Source organism: Giraffa tippelskirchi, chromosome 3 (genome assembly GCF_054371585.1).
Source record: "Giraffa tippelskirchi isolate mGirTip1 chromosome 3, T2T-mGirTip1v1.2.pri, whole genome shotgun sequence".
NCBI classification, from domain to species: Eukaryota; Metazoa; Chordata; class Mammalia; order Artiodactyla; family Giraffidae; genus Giraffa; species Giraffa tippelskirchi.
In genome coordinates, this window is record NC_137277.1 from 101985091 (window position 1) to 102001303 (window position 16213).

The window sequence follows — 16213 nt, forward strand, 5'->3', positions numbered from 1 at the left end:
TCTCCCTTAAGATTGACTGGTTTGATCTCCTTGCTGTCCAAGGGACTCTCAGTAGCCTTCTCCAGAACCACAGTTCAAAGTTCTTTGGTGGTCTGCCTTCTTTTCGGTCGGTCCCACACTCACAACCATACATGACTACTGGGGAGACCATCGCCTTGGCTATACAGACCTTTGTCGGCAGAGTAATGTCTCTGCTTTTCAACACACTGTCTAGGTTTGTCAAGATTTGTTCATGTATTTGTTAACAGTCCTGGAGAGGAGGGACGCTATCTATCTTTATCATGCAACAAAGACTGGTGCATAGTAGATAACTGACAAGTGTCTCCTGTATGAGTGCCTGTGTTTTCTCCTTCCTCACCTCTCTCTCTTCATGTCTCTTTTCTCTCCTCCTCCCTTCTTTTCTATTTCTGTCTCTCTCAGTCTCTTTCTCACTGTGCTGTGTACTCTCCTTTATATAAAAGTTATTGTTAATCTATAATACACATATACAAGTTGCTTTGTGCTCTTAATATATTTTATTTAGTTTATTTATGGCCTTTTTGTGCCACACGTGGGATCTTATTTCCCTGACCAGGGGTTGAACACATGCCCCCTGCAGTGGAAGCATGGAATCTTAACCACTGAAACTGCAGGGGAAGTCTTGATGTGCTCTTAATATATTTTAGACATACTTACATACCAGTGTATTTAGTTCTAGCTAATACATTTAAAGAGCTTCCCTAGTCGCTCAGATGGTAAAGAATCTGCCTGCAATGCAGAAGACCTGGGTTTGATCCCTGGGTCAGGAAGATCCCCTGAAGAAGGGAATGGCTACCTACTCTCGTATTCTTGCCTGGAGAATTCCATGGGCAGAGGAGCCTAGTGAGCTACATGGGGCCGCAAATAGTTGGATACTACTAAGGGACGGACACTTCCACTCTTATGCTTTTAAAGAGAGTCAAGGTATTGTATTGCATCAGTGAGTCATAATTTAATCATTCTATAGTGAGAAATATTGACATGGTTTATCAATTTCTTAAAAAATAAGCAGCCAATGTTATAACGAATATCCTTACACACTGTTTTTTACTCATTCATGCTTGTGTTTCTCTAAAATAAAGCCGAGGTGGAATTTTCCTAATAATGGCAATTTAAAAAGATTATCTCAAAAATGGCTTTACTAAAAATATAAAAACTTGCCCATTTTCTCCCCTTTATCAAACTTGGTTGTTAATAGTAACATTTTTTTTCTCATTTTTTGCTAAAACATAAAATCTTATTTTAAAATTGCCTTAGCCTGATTTTTAGTGAGGTTGAAGTATGTCTTTGTATTTATGGGCTGATTATATTTCTTCCCTGAGTTATTTTTTCATATTCTTTTCTTATTTTTCCATTGTGTTGTACTTTTCTTATGATAGATTCTGGATATAAATATTCTGATTCGTGTATGTGCTAAAAATTGTTTTCCTAGTTTTTGCCTTGCTTTTTTATCTTCGGCCGTAATAACTTTTAAAACACAGAAATATAAAAAACTTGGCCAAAATATCAAATGTTTCTTTTATGAATTTTGGATCTTGTAATTTAGAAAAGCCTTTTTCATTTTGAGACTACTAAAATATTTTCAATTTTTTTCAATATATTATATTTTTAGAATTTTACATTTGTTCCTACACTTATCTGAAATACACTTTTGTTATGTTGTATGTGTTTATGAAATTGATCTTTATATTTTCCAAATGCATAACCAGTTATTATGTGGTCATTCACAGTACAGTCCATTTTCCTTACATAATTCAAATTCTTAAATGTTGACAGAAGCATTTTCCTCTTTTGGGACTCTATTCTCTTTCATTGATCAATATGTATATTCCTGCAACAAATGCCCATTAAGAACTGCTATAGCATTACTTTATGACATGATAATATACTGACAGTATAGAGTAGGCCCAAATTTGATTATAAATTCTATCTTGGAGAACTGAACTATAAATACTAATTGCCCTATCTAAGTGGAAGTTCAAAAATGACAAAAGCCAAAATAACTGGGTCTGAAATAAAAAAAAGAAACCAAACAGATCTTACCCTTTGTGAGTCTAAACATATGAAAGCTGGGGAGAGAGAATATGTAAAAAAACAATTATTTATTTAGATTTTTATACTTTTCTTATGAAAGAGAACAATATGGTATGATTGACTCTTGGAAATCAGTTTTTAAAGTTTAAATACACTGTTTAAAATTTTAACAGGAGAATAGAAATGGACGTATAACTTCCGAAACCCTAGATAAATAAAGGAAGAATGGAGAAAGAAAATCCAAACCAGCCAACCAATGTCAGAAAAAGGAAGAAAAATACAAGAACAATAAGAAAGCAGGTTAAGGATAGCACCTGAAAAATTGAAGCACCTAAAAAATTGAGCAGCAATAATCCTAGGCAGACCAGTAAGTCATGATAAATATTAATGGATTAAGCAAGCTTTTAACATAGAGACCCTTATTTGTCTTTTTTTTTCCTTTGAAAAAACATACTATATGCTATAAGAATCCCACAGAAAACAAAATCACACATAAAAATAAAAATACAAAAGGTATTTATAGGCCATTACTTACACAATATGATTTGTGATAAAAATGTCAAACCAAAAACATTAAATAAGACAGAGACATTTTGTGCGCTGCTCTCAGCCTGTCAGTAGGTTATTTCTATCTTTCTCAGAAATAGACAAAATGAGTCAATAATAAAAAGTAAATAAACAATAAAGTGGATTTAAATAATATTTTTTTTTTGCATCAGATGGACAGGTAAAGTACATTATAGTCAAATTTTGAAGACCCATTCACAGAAACTGTTGAATAAAAATCATGGATAAATAGAAAAGCAACAAGGATATATTTTATAACACAGGAAATTATAGCCATTATGTTATAATAACTTTTAGTGGAGTATAATCTGTAAAAATACTGAATCACTAAGCTATACATCTGAAACTAATATAATATTGTAAGTCAACTTATATTTTAATAAAAATGGGCAATTTAAAAGAAAATCTCTAGAAAATTTTAATACACAAAAATCAGAGAACCTGTATATTTAATCATTAGGTGATAAAATAAACCACAAAAATGTCCTATGGCCTACTTGTTGTTCAGTCGCTAAGTCATGTCCAACTCTTTGCAACCCTATGGATTGCAGCATGCCAGGCTTCCCTGTCCTCCCTCTCTGGCCTAATAATGGGACATTTTAAAACATTCTACATAACTCTTGGGTATAAAGATGAAAATGCACCTGAGATGGCAAACTATTTTGAAATGAAGATAAAGTGACTGTTTGTATACTCAGTACTTGTGAGTTAAAGCCAAAGCAAAACTCAGATAATGCAATTTATCACCACAATTTAATTATTAGAAAACAAGGGAAGTAAAACATACCTTACATATTTTATAGAGGAAAAACCAGAAAATAATGCCATAAACATAATATTTCTTAAGAGCTTACTATGTGCCAACCATGTTTCTAAGTCATTTGCATATAAATAAATTGATACAGCAAAACGTTTTAAAGAGGTTGGCAATTACTATATTTATTTTATAAATAAGAAATTGAAGCACAAGAAGCTTAAATAAATTGCATAAGGTCACCCTGATAGCAAGTTGGGGAAGTTGGCAATGACTCTAATCCAAGATAGATAAAATGGGAAAAACAAACCAGGCTGCATCATTCCATTCTGAAGATTGTCTTCTGAAAGGGTCAACTCAAGGAACCAAACTCATAGTCAGTCTGATTAAGTAGAAAATTTTTAAAATGCAAAAATACATATTAGAAATATAAAAGGTAAAATTACAGATGCCTTCCCTGGTGGCTCAGATGGTAAAGAATCTGCCTGCAATGTGGGACATGGGTAGAGTTTAAAAACTTCATGAGAATACTACACCCAACTTTATAGTAATATGCTTTATAATCTGGATGATATATAAATAGATAGATAAAATGAAATTTAAAACTGTCTCAAAAAGACATTTGTAAAGTCATTTTTCAGATTTTAGAAGTCTACGTAGACTAATATTTACAGAAGAAATTGAAGGTATTCAAGGATTACCTTTGAAAGTGAGTAGCCCACATTTTGGGAGGAGTATAATCATTTATTCCATAAATATTGTGTTCAGAGTTAACACAGCCCCTCTACGGAATGCCATGACTCTATCAGCAAAGATAAACTGGAGATTCTTTCTTAATGTTTTTGGGTCCAACTGACCCCTAGCCCTTAATTTTATGGCTGCTCCTTAGAATTCAAAGTCTTAACCTTTTTTTATGGGATGAACTGGATTATCAGTCTGGTGAATTCTGTGTACCTTTCTTAGAAAAAAATGTTTTAAAATGCATGCAATCACCCACACAAATACATATGATCATAATACATAGGCTTACAAAGAAAACCAATTATATTTAAAAGTTTTCTAGCTACAGGGTCCTTGGAGGGGAAACAAATTAAGAATCCTGTGAAGGTCTTGTCATCAAGCTATTTTCATTTTAATTTTATGATATTTAAATTCCAATGGATCTTTAACGTGGCCCAAGAATCACACATTTCTACACTCCATTCACCTTCCCTCCCTCCTAGATGACTGTTATCATCTTCTCTACTCACCTCAAATCTCCAGTGCCTCCTTCTAATCCTCACTCTCAGCAATGGAAAATTCCTCTCCCTCCTCTCTTTCTGTTTGTGTTGTTTTTTTTTTTAAAGAAAAGTGAACAGTTAGAAGATAATATTCTTAAGGTTTTACTACTACGTCTTGTTGTTTACCTCTTCTGTGCCCATATACTTTACCTGTTGTGTGCTCAGACACTCAGTTGTGTCTACCTGCAGCCCCATGAACTGTAGCCTGCCAGGCTCCTCTGTCCATGGGACTTTCCAGGCAAGAATATTGAGTAGGTTGCCATTTTCTGCTCCAGGGAATCTTCCCAGTTCAGGAATTGTACCCACGTCTCCTGCGTCTCCTGCATTGGCAGGCAGATTCTTTAACGCTGTGCCACCAGGGAAGCTTGTTATCCTGTTACTAAAGAAATTTCTTTTGTCTAACAATAAACTTTAATATAAGTATATTTATATTATTGTTAATAGATATTTACATTTAGCCTAATTATTTTAATATAGATTCTATCAAAATATTTTTGTTACCACCTTTACCATTATGAAATAACTAGGTCAAAACATGCTTTATAGGGAAATTGGCATTTGAGCAAGACTCTGGAAAATGTAAAATTGGTGATGAGATGATTTCAGGATAAAAAATTTTCAAAGCTGATATTTAGTAATTATGAATGCAATATGCATATGTGCTCAGTTGTGTCCAGCTCCTTGCAACCCTATGGACTGTAGCCCACCAGGCTCCTCTGTCCATGGGATTTCCCAGGCAGGAATACTGGAGTGGGTTGCATTTCCTCCTCCAGGGCAACTTCCCTATCCAGGAGTCAAACCAACATCTCCTGTGTCTCACGCATTGGCAGGCAAATTCTTTACCACTGAGTCACTTGGGGGGCAGTTTTTTTTTTTTTTTTAATAATGCATAGTTTTTAATGAAATAAATGATACAGTACATATTTTAAACTCTCAGAATTTTAAATCTGTTTCTAGCATTTTGATAATTGTTTTAGAAAATTAGGAATACCCTACAATAGTGATTCAAAAAGGATAGTTTAAATACCTATAGGCACCCTGAAACACCTTCTAAAAAGTCTGCAAAGTCAAGCTCTTTTTATGATACACTAAGATGTTTTTGGCTTTCTTACTTTCCTTCTCTCTTGAGTGCCATGGGTTTTCCAGAGGCCACATGATATCTGATTACATCTTTGCTCTGAAGGCTAGTGGAATGTATGCTGTGTAGTTTTGTGTTTTAAAAAGTTTACAGCTTAAATCTCTAATATGGTAACTATCAATAAGTAAAATACAAATATGCAAAAATTCTTTGAGTTCTTTAATAATGATTAGAAATATAAAGCAATTCTGACACCAAAATGTTGGAGAACCATTGTTGTAGGATGATATTTAGTACTTATGACTATCCTAGGGTTGTTGAAGTCTGGAGTGTATGTTCATGTATGCTAAAAGACATACATAGGCCACTCTTGATATAAATCTCAGAATTAAGAGTGGAAAACTTATTCTGTACCTCAGTGATTTAGAACATGGTTTCACATTGCAGATGGGCTAAAGAGGAGAGAATAAACTGACTATGAGCACTATGGAGAGAATAGTTTTTTAAAAAATAAAGCTTAGATATGGACAAGAGAGCTTCTAGGCAAAAATATGTAGTTTGAAAAAACTCCTCTTTCATTTTGGCTTTATTCTTCTCCACCTACCCCAAATGCCTTCGCACCCACCACCAATACACACACACACACACACGCACACACATACATGTGCACATGTGTGTACATTTGCACATTGAGTATTACTACTTGGGTCATTAGTAATCCATTATCGTTTTATAAAGATCATTGTATTTGTATGGAAAAAATGCATAACAAAGTGAGAAGTATTTAGAAGGGGGGAAGAAACAGAGTTCTGAAAATAGCTTGAGGAAGAATTCAAACTTTACCAGCAAAATATGAGAGATGTCAGTTTTTAATCTGGTTGCCAGAGTAGATGTTAATATTATGTGACATGGAATGAATGTTTGTGTCTGCCCCTAATCATATGTTGAAATCCCAACCCCTCAATGTGACCATATTTGATAAGGCCTAATGGAGTTCAGTTCAGTTCAGTCGCTCAGTCGTGTCCGACTCTTTGTGACCCCATGAATCGCAGCACGCCAGGCCTCCCTGTCCATCACCAACTCCCGGAGTCTACCCAAACCCATGTCCATCGAGTCGGTGATGCCATCCAACCATCTTATCCTCTGTCATCCCCTTCTCCTCCTGCCTCCAATCCTTCCCAGCATTAGGGTCTTTTCCAATGAGTTAACTGTTTGCATGAGGTGGCCAAAGTACTGGAGTTTCAGCTTCAACATCAGTCCTTCCAATGAACACCCAGGGCTGATCTCCTTTAGGATGGACTAGTTGGATCTCCTTGCAGTTCAAGGGACTCTCAAGAGTCTTCTCCAACAACACAGTTCAAAAGCATCAGTTCTTCGGCGCTCAGCTTTCTTCACCGTCCAACTCTCACTTCCATACATGACCACTGGAAATACCGTAGCCTTGACTAGACAGACCTTTGTTGGCAAAGTAATGTCTCTGCTTTTAAATATGCTATCTAGGTTGGTCATAACCTTCCTTCCAAGGAGTAAGCGTCTTTTAATTTCATGGTTGCAATCACCATCAGCAGTGATTTTGGAGCCCCCCAAAATAAAGTCTGATACTGTTTGCACTGTTTCCCCATTTATTTCCCATGAAGTGATGGGACCAGATGCCATGATATTAGTTTTCTGAATGTTGAGCTTTAGCCAACTTTTTCATTCTCCTCTTTCACTTTCATCAAGAGGCTTTTTAGTTCTTCTTCGCTTTCTGCCATAAGGGTGGTGTTATCCGCATACCTGAGGTTATTGATATTTCTCCCGGCAATCTTGATTCCAGCTTGTGTTTCTTCCAGCCCAGCACTTCTCATGATGTACTCTGCATTGAAGTTAAATAAGCAGGGTGACAATATACAGCCTTGAAGAACTCCTTTTCCTATTTGGAACCAATCTATTGTTCCAAGTCCAGTTCTAACTGTTGCTTCCTGACCTGCAAACAGGTTTCTCAAGAGACAGGTCAGATGGTCTGGTATTCCCATCTCTTTCAGAATTGTCCAGAGTTTATTGTGATCCACACAGTCAAAGGCTTTGGCATAGTCAATAAAGCAGAAATAGATGTTTTTCTGGAACTCTCTCGCTTTTTCGATGATCCAGTGGATGTTGGCAATTTGATCTCTGGTTCCTCTGCCTGGAGTTAAGAAGGTTAAATAAAATCATAAAGATGGGGCCCTAATCTAATGATTGGTATCCTTATGAGAAGAGATGTAGGAAATCTTTCTGTCTCTCTTACTGTGTGTGTGTGTGTGTGTGTGTGTGTCTTGGGAAGACACAGTGAGGAGGAGGTCTTTGCAAGTCAGGAAAAGAGCTCTCATCTGAAATCAAATAGTGAGGAAAACTAATACTGGATTTCTAGCCTCCAGAACTGTGAGAAAATAAATTTCTGTTGTTTAAATCATGCAGCCTGTGATATTTTATTAATATAGCCCAAGCTAAGATATTATGAAGTAAGATACAGAAATGAGGTGGACAGGGAAATAGTGCAGACAGACTTAAGAAACAAATAATGAACTGCAAAATATTACTTTCTCCCTAAACCAGTTAAGTTGCCTGAAATTTCTTGATATATTTGACAATTATTTTGGTTTAAGATTTCTGTGTTTTGTTTTTTTTTTACAATGTTATCTGAAAGTTAGAACACAGTAAGAATTCATCATTGCGCTTTAATCCTTTAGTGTTGAATTAGCTTCTCAGATTAACTGTGCTTGAATGGGAATGAAAACAGTTGTAGAGTTGGCCAGGAAGATAAGTCATAAACAGGCATTGGGTATAGTGCCTAATGCCGTCTATAGGACAATAACAGGGCCACTCATAGAGTTTGAGGAGACGTTGCAAAACAGGAAGCCCTCATTTTACTGACAGGAAAGATTAACCCCAAAGTTGTAAAGATTTTTGTCCATGATCTCATGAACAGTAAAAGGGATTGCACTGAAACTCAAATATTTTTACTCATAAAACTTTCCACTTACTAATGACTTCCAAGTCATGTTTTAGTTGGGTATTTTTGGAAGTACATGTTTATAAAGTATTATTAAAATATTGGCTATATTTTTGGCACTTTTTTATTAAGAGTTTACTTTTAAGAGAATTTTAAGGTTCATATCAAGATTGGGGGAAATGTATAGTGATTTCCCATATATTTCCTGCCTTCTGCTGCTGCTGCTGCTAAGTCACTTTAGTCGTGATCTCCCTCATTATCAATATTCCCCAACAGAGTGGTACATTTGTTTCAGTCATTGAATATGCATTGACATATCATAATGTCCTGTAGTCCCTAGTTTAAAGTTCACTCTTGGTGTTGTATGTTCTATAAGTTTGGTCAAATGTAAAATGACAGGTAGCCATCATTATGATATCACACAGTATTTTCACTGCCTTAAAAACTTCTGTTTTCTATCTATTCATCTCTTCCTCCACTCTGTCCTTCAACCTCTGGCAACTGCTGAACTTTTATCTTTTCCATAGTTTTGCCTTCTCCAGAATGTCTTGTATTTGGAATCATGCAGCATGTAGCCTTTTCAGATTGGTTTCTTTCACTAAGTAATATGCATTTGAGCTCTCGCCATGTCCGTCCATGGCTTGATAGCTTATTTCTTTTTAGTCGTGAATAATATTCCATTGCCTGATGCTCCACAGTTGATTGATCCATTCATCTACTGATGGACATCTTGGTTACTTCCAAGTTTCTCCACTTATAAATAAAGTTTCTATAAACATCTATGTGTAGGTTTCTTCATGGACATAAGTTTTCGTTTGGGGCATATTTCTGTTTCATCTGGTAAGAAAATGTTTAGTTTTGTGAGAAACCCCCAAACTCTGTTCCAAAGTGGCTGGAATTTTGCATTCCCACTAGCAATTAATGAGAGTTTCTGTTGCTCCACTTCCTCACCAGCATTTGGTGTTGTCAATTTTCTCCATTTTGGCCATTCTAATATGTGTTTATTGATATCTCATTTTTTAAATTTGCAATTTCCCAATGACTTCTAACATGAGCATCTTTTCATATGCTTATTTGTCATCTATTTATTTTCTCTGATGAGTTATCTGTTCAGGTCTTTCAGTTCAGTTCAGTTGCTCAGTTATATGTTTAGGTCTTTAGCCCATTTTTAAAATTAGGTTGCTTGTTTTCTTATTGTTGAGTGTTAAGCATTTTTTGTACACTTTTGATAACAGCCCTTTATTAGATATGTATTTTGCAAATATTTTCTCCCTGTCTGTGGCTTGTCTTCTTATTTTCTTGGTGTTGTCTTTAGCAGAGTATAAATTTTTAGTTTTTGTCAAGTTCAGCTTATTAATTATTTTAATGGATTGTGTCTTTGGTGTTATATCTAAAGAGTCATCACCATAACCAAGGTCATTGGTTTTCTCTTATATCATCTTCTAGGAGCTTTATAGTTATGTATTTTACCTTTAATCTGGGATCCATTTTTGAGTTAATTTTTTGTGAAAGATATAAGGTTTGTATCAAGATTTTGTTTTTCATGCATTTGTCCAGTTGCTCTAGCACTTTTTGTTGAAACGACTGTCTTTGCTACATTGTATTGCTTTTGTTCTTTTGTCAAAGGTTAGTTTATTATATTTATGTAGGTCTATTTCTGAACTCTTGTATTCTGTTAAATGATCAGTTTTACTTCTCTTTCATCAATATGACAATGTTGTGATTACTGTAGATTCATAGTACGTCTTAAAGTCGGATAGTGTCAGTCCTTCAACTTTGTTCTTCAATATTTTGTTTGCTATCCTGGGTCTTTTGGCTCTCTATATGAATTTTAGAATCAGTTTGTCAATATCCACAAAATAAGTTGCTGGGATTTTGATTAGTATTGCGTTGATTTATAGATCAAATTGAGAAGAACTGACATCATGCCAGTATTTTCTTTCTATCTGTGAACATGAATATTCTCTCCCTTTTTTTAGTTCTTATTTGATTTTTTTTCTTTTTGTAGCTTTTCTCATATAGATTTTGTACATGCTTTGTTAGATTTATATGCAAGTATTTAATTTGGGAAAACTGGTATAAATGGTATTGCATTTTCATAGGTAAGCAGTTAACTTTGGGGCATTAGCCTTGCACTCTTCACTCTTGCTATGTTCACTTACTCATTACAGGAGCATTTTTGTCAATTCTGTTAAAATTCCTTCATAAATACTCATATCATCTATGCATTAAGATGGTTTTATTTTTCCCTTTCTAATTTGTATACATTTTCTTTTATTTTCTTGTCCTATGGTATTACATATAACTTAGGAAACACAGGATGACTAGAGTGGGCTTGAATTGGATATTTCCCTTTCCCAGGTTAGTTAGACTTGGAGGATATCCCAGCAGGATAGGTTCAGGTTAACTAGTTTCCCCTGAGGGCAAACTTTGTTAAGAACAGAGTGCTCTGATGTCTTTCAAAATGCTTCTTTTCTTTCACCTGTTGGAAGAAAGAGATTTTTCTGTGATAGTTACTGTGGGCGCATTGTTGAGTTTCTGGAGGCAAATCTCCCAAATCAAATATTTTGGAAGCCCCCATGTTATTGAATTCCCTTGGAGTTTTTAACTCTGTGATTTGTCTACAGTGAGCTTCTAGCAATTCATCCATTACAGTTTAGGTTTTCCTACCTAGTACTGGTTCCCTCCACAGTTAGTGGTGGGAACTCCTTGTCTCCAGCAGTCTCTCCAATCTGCAAGACCGTGGTTTTCCCTAAGTCCCCCACTCTCATACAGATCCAAGAAAGCTTGTTGACTTTTCAGTCTCTTCAGCCTTTTTTTTGTCTTAAATTTTTTTTTAATATATTTTTTTTAACTGAAGGATAATTGCTTTACAGAATTTTGTTGTTTTCTGTCAAACCTCAACATGAATCAACACTCGCTAGGGGGTTGCAACTTCCAAGGTCCTGACATATTCACTAGAAAACATTCTTCTTGGATAATTTTCTTTAAACTTTTAATTTTTCATTTTAAACATTTATTGGTCTGAATCATGCAGAAAAGAAAAAAAAATAATGTAAATAAGTAAATAATTCTCAGCCAATGTTCTCTGAGTGTCACACTTTAACAGTAGAGGTTTGTGCTTAATCTCTGCTCCAAATATGTTACCTCCCCAGTTAAAGGCTATCAATGTTTATCGAGCATAATAACTAAAAATTGCCTTGAATAAAAGCAAAGTACATTTTACCACATTTGGTAGTCCTCTCTTGCTCTTAGGGTTTTACTTTTTCCAGTTACTAGGTAAAAGACATGTCTCTAGGGAGGTATAGTAGAAGAATGTTCCTCTTTTGACTTGGGATGTCTTATTGATTCCTTCATTTTCTTCACTGTTGAGCCTATGCTTGCCAATACAGCCCCCTGTAGAGAGATTTTTTAAAATTCCCAAATGTTTTGAAGAATGCTTTAGAATGGAACTTCTGCCAGAATCTAATTAGACAGGAAACCTGGATTTGGGGAGACATTCTTTATAACTGGCTCATTTTTTCTTTATACTTATTCTCAAAAGGAATCTTAAAAATATTGTCTTCATAATTATTCCTTCTCCTTATTTTTGGCCTTTTCCATAATGGCTTAAAAATTCTTCTAAACAATAAGAACAAACATTATAAACAAACCCTTTCACAGGCTTTTTCTTCCTCACATCCTCCTTCTCTTCCTACACTCTGAATAAAACAAAGGCAAAACCTCACAAAGCAGATTTTCATGAAGCAAATGCAGAAATCATAAATCTAAAAAAATAAGGCAGGGTTAATTTTTCATGACTTATCAATACATTTAGCTTTTCAGAATGACTTTTCTATCATATCTAAGGGATGTTGATCACATAAGCAACAAGCTAGCCTGGTGGTGGAGAGACTGCTTACCATTTTGGCATTGATTTCTGCCCACAAAAATATGCAGCAAGTTACAAGTGGAATTTACCCTTTGGCCTTTGGCTCCCCCTCTTCTAAAACCAAGAAGTATTGTTTGCACTGTGAGACCAGCTTTTCCACCAGCTAAAAGTGTTTGTAGCTTATTACTAAGTGATCTTAAAACAGCTCCTGAAAATATGGAAATTCTTTTGTCAGGAGCCCAAGAAAAAAAAAATAAAGAGAGAGAGAGACCTAAAATTACCAGTTTAAAAAAGTGAAACCATTAATATTCTTCTAGATTTTTGTTTCTTTCTTGACGTTTTTCTTGGTGTTGAAATCATATTAGAAATTATGACCAGAATTATATGCATCTAAGAAGACACAGTGATTCTCAATATTCACATTCCCACTTACTCATCACTTTCTTTACTTATCTTTACTTACTGTTAAGATAACTAAAGTTTACTTATCTTTACTTTTAAATTCTTGAAATGAAGGAAAATGAGTTGTAGGTATTTGCAGAGTTTCCAAAAATAAGGTCGGTATGCTCAAATAAAAGATGTCCAGTAGTCAGGAGAGAGAGATTTGTCTTCTAAAGGAATAGAGGACATAAACTGGTATGTTACAAAAGTAAGATATGCCTAAGAAAGTACAGAAAATGAAGAACATAAAAACTGCCTGAATTTTCTTTTATGCAGATAAATATAGATAATTTTTGGATAATGCAATTATTATATTTTTAAAATATAGTCCTTATCATGTGAATGTTAGTTGTTATAGCTACTTTTATCTTTTTACATTCAAGAAACTAAAGACTAAAATAGAGAATTGTTGAAGTTAGTGCCTGAAGTTGAAAGAAAATCAAATACACCTTCGTGTCTCTCAAACCTGCCTGTTACTACTGAATGCTCAGCTCTCCATGGTAATATTAGTAAAAAATACATGTAAATAATGTTTAATGAGGAAAAAATGGCTAAAATACACAATGCAAGCGGGAAAAGAACTAAAGCTAGAAAGTGTTAAAATGCCAAATGTGATTTTCTTGGCTTAATCATCTCAGATTTCAGATTAAGAACTGAGATTTATTTAAGTCTCTTTTGTTGAGGCATAAGGATGGAGTTCTTGTCAGAAAATTGTTCACTTTTCTTGGCTGTAGTAACATTATAAATGCCATACAAATACTGTTTTTCTTCATAGCCTGCCAAAAAAAGTGGTAATAAAGAGTTAACTAAATATATCCACATCTCCAAACCATTTTAATTTTAATTTTAGAAAAAGATTGTAGTTAATTCACTTTTAAAGGCTGCAAACTTTCTTAATTGTAAGAAGTAAAAATGGAATTTATATACAAAAAAACTGTATGGTTTGCTAAGAAAGAGAGAGAAAGAGACAGAAAGAATGCACCCACTCAAAAATGATTGGTAATCACTCTCAGATCTTTTCAGAGATGAGGGTGATATTAAGAATGAGGATGAGTGCTAGTTTAATTTTATGCTCTCTAGTTTCCATAATCTCAGAGGATGTAAGGTGAAAAGAGATTGACCATATATTACTCTCTGTCGTTTAATTCTCTGGTCTGAATTTCAGTGCTGTCTTATATGTTGTAACAAGATACAAATTGCTCCCCCTTGCAATACCAGTGCTTTAATTCCAAGGGGATGCAATTCCTGGAACTGGAAGTATAAAAAAAAAAAGTATGAAACATTTTCCAAAGTGGTCCTTTCTCCAGAATGGCTGTAGTTTTAAAGGATTACAGATAAAGTACTCTTTTCCCTGGTTGGAGGTGACAAGGAAAGGTGAAAAGGGATGCATCAACAAGCAAAATACAGGTATTTAAAAAAATCAACTTTATTGGCATATGATTTACATGAAATAAACTTCACAAAGTTTAATTGTACAATTCAATGAGTTTTGAAAATGTTTACAGTTGGAAAATCCATACCACAATATGACATTGAATTTTTTCATCACCTCAATAGGTTTCATTTCCATGTGCTTCCTTGTTGCCAGCCTGCCACCGACTTCTGGCAACAACTGATCTGTTTTCTATCTTTGCCTTTTTTAGAATTTTATATAAATAGAATCACAGAGTATGCAGTCTTTTGTTTCTTTTTTTTTCATTTAGCATACAAATTTGAAGTTCATCTATACTGTCATATATATCAGTAGCTTTTTATCTTTTTGTTGTTGAGTTGTATCCTATTATATGGATTTATTTACCAATTGATAAACATTGAGTTTTTTTCTGTTAGTAATAAAGACTTTATGAACATTTGCATCCATGTCTTTGTAACAATATATAGGAATGGGATTTCTCATTCATATGGTAAATGTATATTTAACTTCATAATAAATTGCAAAATTGTTTCCTAAAATGGTTATAACCATTTTGCCTTCCTTCAAGCAATGTATTAGAGTTCTAATTGCTCCATATTCTCAACAACACTCGGTATCTGTTCAAATCTTTTGCTCACTTTTGTTTATTTTTAAAGTGAGATTGTTTGTCTTTCTGTCAGTGAATTTTAAGGCTTCACATATTCTTGATTTAAGTTTTCCTTTTTTTAATAGAGAATAAAAGTTTTTCATTTTGGGCAAAGTCCAAGGCATCAATTTTCTTCTTTTATGGATCCAAGTTTTGGAACACTATCTAAGAAACGTTAACTGTCTTTAGGTCACAAGGATTTTCTTTTCTGTTTCCTTTTTTTAGTTTTACAGATTTAGCTTTTACATTTAGCTCTATGATCCACTTCAGGTTAATTTTTGCAAATGGTGTATGGTAAGGGTAACATTTTAGTTATTTATTTTTATATAGAAATATCCAACTATTCCAGAACATTTTTCAAAAGACTATTTTTTTTCCCTTGAATTATCTTGGCATGTTTGCCAAAATCATATATATATGTGTAACTCTATATATATGTGTAACTCTATGTCTCAACTTTATATTCTATTCCATTGAGTTAAATATCTATCCTTTGGCCAATGCCACAACGTCTTGATTACTGTAGCTTTATTGTAAGTTTTGAAATAGGATAGAATTAATTCCACAACTATGTTCTTCTTTTCTAAAATTATTTTGGTCTTTGCATTTCATGTAGACTTTAGAATCAGATTATAATTTATACCACAAGTCTGACTGGATTTTGATTGAGACTGCATTGACATCTATAAACCAGTTTTTCTAGGTCTTCTTTCTTTTCTTTTGGCAATTTTTTTTTGTTTTATTTTTAGTTTTCAGTGCATAAGTATTGCACATTTCTTATTAAATGTAACCCTAAATATTGTATCTAATGACATTTAAAAAATTTAATTTGGTGTTACTAGAATTTAGAAATATCATTAGTATGTCGATCTTGTTTGTATCTTATAATTTTGCTAAACTCATTTCTTTACTGAAGAAGGAATGAAGAGGTAGGAAGATGTCAAGATTTGTTAATTCAGTATTATGCAACAATCAAAGATCTAAATTTATAGTTCAGCTCTGCCACCTTCATCATGGTAGCTTTTGACTGCAGATTTATTTTGTCATAGTCATAAAATGGCTGCAAAACCTCCAGGTATCATATTCTCACACATAGACACACAAAATGCAAAGCTTAGGTGAGAAAATACTTCTTCTGA